Source organism: Ranitomeya imitator, chromosome 5 (assembly GCF_032444005.1).
Source record: "Ranitomeya imitator isolate aRanImi1 chromosome 5, aRanImi1.pri, whole genome shotgun sequence".
Taxonomy (NCBI): Eukaryota; Metazoa; Chordata; class Amphibia; order Anura; family Dendrobatidae; genus Ranitomeya; species Ranitomeya imitator.
The window spans coordinates 56,911,652-56,917,651 of NC_091286.1; the positions used below are offsets into that span (position 1 = coordinate 56,911,652).

At 42.2% G+C, this 6,000-nt stretch overlaps 1 protein-coding gene and 1 long non-coding RNA gene across 2 annotated transcripts in view; one reads left to right on the forward strand and one right to left on the reverse strand.

Annotated features, from left to right (window-relative positions):
- The window catches only part of PELI1 (pellino E3 ubiquitin protein ligase 1), a 44,887-nt gene extending 43,465 nt beyond the window's left edge, over positions 1–1,422 (reverse strand). The window contains exon 1 of the mRNA XM_069768703.1: positions 1,137–1,422. The gene's annotated coding sequence lies outside the window, so the exon portion shown is untranslated. The remainder of the gene's footprint in view (positions 1–1,136) is intronic.
- A 2,911-nt stretch (positions 1,423–4,333) lies between these two features.
- Positions 4,334–5,392, forward strand: LOC138680528 (uncharacterized). Its single transcript, XR_011321636.1, has 4 exons — positions 4,334–4,606; positions 4,684–4,748; positions 4,850–4,924; positions 5,270–5,392. It is a non-coding gene; the product is annotated as an uncharacterized lncRNA (long non-coding RNA).
- Positions 5,393–6,000: the final 608 nt, after the last annotated feature.

A 6,000-nucleotide genomic window follows, 5' to 3' on the forward strand; every position in this document is an offset into this window, starting at 1 on the left:
ATCATCAGCCTGAGCCAGCTTGGAAACGCTGAGGGCAGACATCATCATGCACACGATAACCCTTCGTGTGCCGAGACGCTGCCTGGCCTCACGGGCTGTGACTGGTTTATCCTGATTCGGATCACTCTGCATGTAAAGGACAAGAATGAGTCAGGGACGAGCTATGGGGATGATCACTGACCGGCCGGCCATTGTCAGACTGATCAGGGCTACAGAGGAATCACACACGTCCACAATCAGCGGAATTATTCCCGGCGCCCTTCCCCCCCGACCAATGCAATAATAGTAAAACTTGTGCTTATATCAACTCAAGATCCCAAAAATGATACGTGATGACACAACCCACCCTGCCTCATTATGGGGGATCTCAGCGGTAACGATCACGCTCTTACAGGTCACCAGTGGTGCGGGGATGGAGACGATCACTGCATTTTGAGCATTTATTACACTGACCTCTTAAGAAGCGCTTTAAAAAAAATATATATTTTTAATTTACGGCTGGGGATAAACGGTACTGTCAGCGGCACAGATCACACGGCGGAAGATCGCAGCATAGTGCAAGTGTCTGTGATGTGCAAATCGTGAAAAAAAAAAAATCCAACCGGTCACGACTTTTTGCCCATCGTGGTACTTTGCAGGAGACGGCGCGGCTTCGTTCACATCCGTTAGGACGCGGCGTGGCACTGACTTTTGGCCTATGGACAAGCAACCACAAAAAAAAAAATCAAAAAAAAAATCACATGGCTTATACTGAGGTGACGTACGGCTGGGGTCGCGGTCACATCATTAGAAAATATGACATGTGAACGCGAGATGTCATGGCGGCCATCTGCACCCCAGAGCACGATATCTGCTCCGATACCGCGACCACAGACGTAGCTGTAAGAGAACGTTAAATCTGCAGCTAAAATCCATCAGTCACGTTGGATTTTAGTCACACCACTGAAACATAAAACATGGCACCATAAATGTGCAGAAAGGCAGCGAATATCAGAGAATATCGGGGGCAGGAGTGATACATCGCCGCATTAGTGGGGGGCCAGACTGTGTGCCGTAAAGTGCGCCCTCCTCAGCAGCAGAACAAAGCCCTCAGCAACAATGGAGGCGGCAGCTGATGCGGCGGCTCCACGACTTACAGCGACAGAGTGCGGCGCTCCTCTCGGCGGACGGGAGCAGCAGTCACAGGCCCGGCGCTGTCACGAAGACGGTGGTCTCTGGAGCAGCTCCCCCGGAATGAGGCCAGTAATGGCAGATATTCGGGGCTCCGCCCTCCAAGGTTCCCGAGGCTGGAGCGGGGCCGCCCGGCAGAGCTCCGCATCCACCACTCCCGGCTGCAAGGCAGGAACTGCTACACAGCGGCAGCGACAACGACGGAGATACTGCTGGAGGAGAAGCGATCGCTAGGCGGTGACGTCAGCACGCAGGGCCATAAACACAGAGGAGAGAACCGTTACGTGCAACGTCATGACGCACGGCAGGAGAAGGGCATCATGGGAGATGTAGTTTCAGGAGCAAAACATTTAAAGGGACAGTGAATCAATTTCACATTTATTTTACTGCAAATTCAAGGTGGTGAGACGAAGCTTTTCTCTTCTTCCTGGTTATAGTTGTATTCTGAGCTCTAACGACGTACAGTTTTCTGATTGTTTTTATTTTTTTTAGATATTCATCGCATTCATTATATTTTAATTATGTGTAAAAAGTACTAATACCGTTTTCTTCACAGTCAATTCAATTTGGTAATGTGGATAGAAATATTGATATATGTCAAGCTGTTACATCAGGGTTTTGTATATATTTAGTGGACATTTTAATTTATCAAAATTATTTTTTTCCATTATTATTATTACTAGGTGTTTCCAGCCAGCTAACGCTCGGCACACTCATTGCTATCTAATTAATGCTGCTAGTGATTAAACTAAAGTAAATAATGACAAAATTCAATAGCACTTACGCAGGTGGTAAATTAACGTGTGGTAATGTGCGGGGACGGAGCCTCGTGTGGTAATGCGTAGTATATTGCACAGCCCACACAGTATATTGCACAGCCATTTAGTATATTGCACAGCCCACATAGTATATTGCACAGCCATGTAGTATATTGCACAGCCCACATAGTATATTGCACAGCCCACGTAGTATATTGCCCAGCCATGTAGTATATTGCACAGCCCACGTAGTATATTGCCCAGCCATGTAGTATATTGCACAGCCCACGTAGTATATTGCACAGCCATGTAGTATATTGCACAGCCCACATAGTATATTGCACAGCCCACGTAGTATATTGCACAGCCCACGTAGTATACTGCACAGCCCACGTAGTATATTGCATGGCCCATGTAGTACATAGCAATGTGGGCATCATATCCCTGTTAAAAAAAGAATTAAAATAAAAAATAGTTATATATTCACCTTCCGTTGGCCCCCGGATCCAGGCGAAGCGTTTACTGATGCTCCTCGCGCGCTCCGGTCACAAGAGTGCATTGCGGTCTTGCGAGATGATGACGTAGTGGTCTCGCGAGACCGCTACGTCATCATCTCGCGAGATCGCAATGCATGGACCGGTTACTGGAGCATCGCGAGGAGCGGGAAAGGCCTGTTTTGGATCCGAGGGGCCAACGGAGGGTGAGTATATAACTATTTTTTTATTATTATTATTTTTAACATTACATCTTTTTACTATTGAGGCTGCATAGGCAGCATCAATAGTAAAACGTTGGTCACACAGGGTTAATAGCAGCGTTAACGGAGTGCGTTACACTGCGGCATAATGCGGTCCGTTAACGCTGCCATTAACCCTGTGTGAGCGCTGACTGTGTAAACGTAGGCCGAATAACATTAGGGACAAAGTGGTTAAAGCCGACATTGGTAGCTTTACTAGAGTGCCTAGACAGACCTTTCTTAGTACCGAAAGGAACGGCACCTTTCCCTGCTTGAGATGTGCATGCTGCTCGAATGTCATAAAATCTGGCACAATCACCCACCCTCATTCGGGCAAACAGTTTAGAATCAATGGTTTTTTCACATGTGACTCTAACAATGTCATTTACGTAGTTAAATGCCCCTGTGGACTTCTTTATGTTGGTGAGACAACACAGCATATCCGGGATCGGATTGCGTCTCACAAATCAACTATAAGATGCAAGAAAACGTGGCTTCCTCTCCCCTACCATTTTGTGTCCGCCAACCACTCCATCTCACAATTGCGATTCCAAGTACTTGAGCAGGTGGACAGACCACGCAGGGGCGGCAACCACATCAAACAGCTGAGGGAACGGGAAGCACATTGGATCTACACCCTCAAGACCCTCTCACCAAAGGGCCTTAACCGTGAACTTGATTTGGTTTGCTGATGGTATACTGTTGACCCTCCGGTTCTCTACTATAGCGTCATAGTCTTCACTATATTCAGTATTTGTACTCCATTATACTAGCTTATTCTTGCATGTCCTTAGCGGGTAGGGCTGACTTACCGTTGTTGTTATCCTTCCACATACTAATCTTTTCTTAATACTTTCAGGCCATCTGACCCTCACTATTTATCACATCCTTCTGGGGTAAGTACCTATTGCCCAATTTTGGTCATTTCATTTTTATTTTTTAATTTTTATAATATTTTTTTATATTTTTATTTTTATTTTTATTTTTATTATATATTATTTTTTCAATCTTTTTTCATTTTTCACTTTATTTTTTCATTATTATTATTATTATTTTTATTATTATTTTTATCTTTATTTTCATTTTCATTTTATTTGTTTATTTTATTTTTCGTTCTACTTTCATTTTTCTCTTTTGCTACTTTGGGTCGACACCCTATTTTTATTCTTATCCCATTTTATTTTTATTTTTACTTTCATTTCATTTTATTTTATTTTTATTTTTATTTTTTTCCTTATTTATTTTTATTTTTATTTATTTCATTTTTCAGTTTATCCATCATACTCATCCCATGATCTCACCCCCTTTTTCTCCTTCTCTTCCTTCTGTCCTCATTTTTATTTTTATTTTTATTTTTATTTCCTTTTTTTCCCCCTTATTTTTCCTTCCACCACTTCGGTCATATTCCCCATAGCCCATCATTTCACACTCTGACACATTTCCTTTTCTCCCAGGCTTTCTTTCATTCCCATACTATACTGGTGCCAGCCCATCTATTGTCTCCCAGCGCTTTACTTCTGCGCTGATGCTCCCTTCATTCTTACGACGCTTGCTCCCCTCCTTTAATATAGATACCAGGTTTGGCAATGCACCGCCACTACCGACCCTCTAGTGCGCAGGCGCTAGTCTTTTTTCCTTCAGCGCGCCGCCGTTGCTCCCCGACTCTCTCAAGTGCGCATGCGCCGCCGCCGTATGCTCCTTTCCTAGCGTGCCCCATCCTCCCCGCGCTATATTTGTGTTCCAGCCCTCGGCTCTACATCCTGCCTAGTGCGCTGTCGCGCTCTTTACGCCGGCCCCATATCCTAACCTCCTCCCTATCTGTCTGGCCCTGCGCTCCAGCCCTCGCTCCAGCCTTGCACTTCCTGTGCCGCCCCTTTATTAACCCCACGGTTCTACACGGCTCCACACATCACCGCAGGCACGCAGTACACCGGATCCTCAGGTATTCGCTGCTCCCTTCTAGGCTGTGTCCCCCCTGTCTTCCCCACAGCTGACTCATGCTCTTTTTATCTTTTACAGCGCATACTGGGAATTTGTTTCCCCTTTCCTGACCTACCTTCTTTTTCCCGCTTTTGCATTATACGGTATGTTATGTCATGTTCCCCCGCCCCTTACTCTCGTACTATATATCCCTATCTTACTTAATGGTATACCTTTCTTTTCCTTCCCCCCCCCCCCCCTCCAGTCTCCGCCTGGATCCTGCCTTACTACCTGTTTCGTTACTTTGGGGTACCCTCCACTTTTTTCTTTTTACAACAAGGTTAGTCGCCCTTCCTCTTTTATTAGTGCTCGTATGTAATTTTTCAGAAGCGTAAATCTGGATGCCTTTCGTTGATACCACGCCAACTTGCATGCTGGCTCTATGAATATAGATATACGCATAATTTCCCTTTTCAGATATTGGCTTGATATATACCCTTTGTATATTTTGTACATATAGTATATTTTGTACATATAGTGTCTGTATTGGGTTTACACTACCACTAGTCGCTGCTTATGTATAGCACTGTTTTGTTGTGTTTTGTGTCCCTGTTCTTTTATTTTTATTTTTCATATTCCTTTTTTTCAAATTTGTAACATTGTGCAAATCCTTATTGTTTTCTAGTGAGGTTTGACAAAGGCCCACAACGGGGCCGAAACGTTACCTAGTACCTCGATATATGATTGTGGTGACCCCAGTTTCGCAAATACCACTGTGGTGAAAATAATAAATTACTTTATTTGCATATGAAAAAACAAAATATCGAGTGCGGCTGTTGTTTATTTATTTATGGAGGGGAGTATGGAGCGGGCACTGACTGCGGGGAGTAAGGAGCGGCCATTTTGCTGCCGGACTGTGCTCGTCGCTGATTGGTCGTGGCTGTTTTGCCGCGACCAATCAGCGACTTGGGATTTCCGTGACAGACAGAAGGACAGACAGAAAGATGGAAGTGACCCTTAGACAATTATATAGTAGATTATTATTATTATTATTATATTATTTTTAGTATATTATTTTAATAATTTAATATTATTATTTAAATTATTCTTTTTATTTTTATTATTTTTAGTATATTGTTTTTATTATTATATTATTTTTTGTATATTATTATTAACATTATTTTATATTATTATTTTAATTATTTTTATTTTATTATTTTTAGGATATTATTTTAATTATTGTATTATTATTATATTATTTTTAGTATATTATTATTTTATTTGCATTATTTTTATTTGCATTCTTTTTAGTTTTTTTATATTATTATTTGTATTATGTTTGCATTATTTTAATTATTATTTTTTCTTTGCATTATTTTTATTATTATTATTTTATTGTATTATTTTTATTGTTAT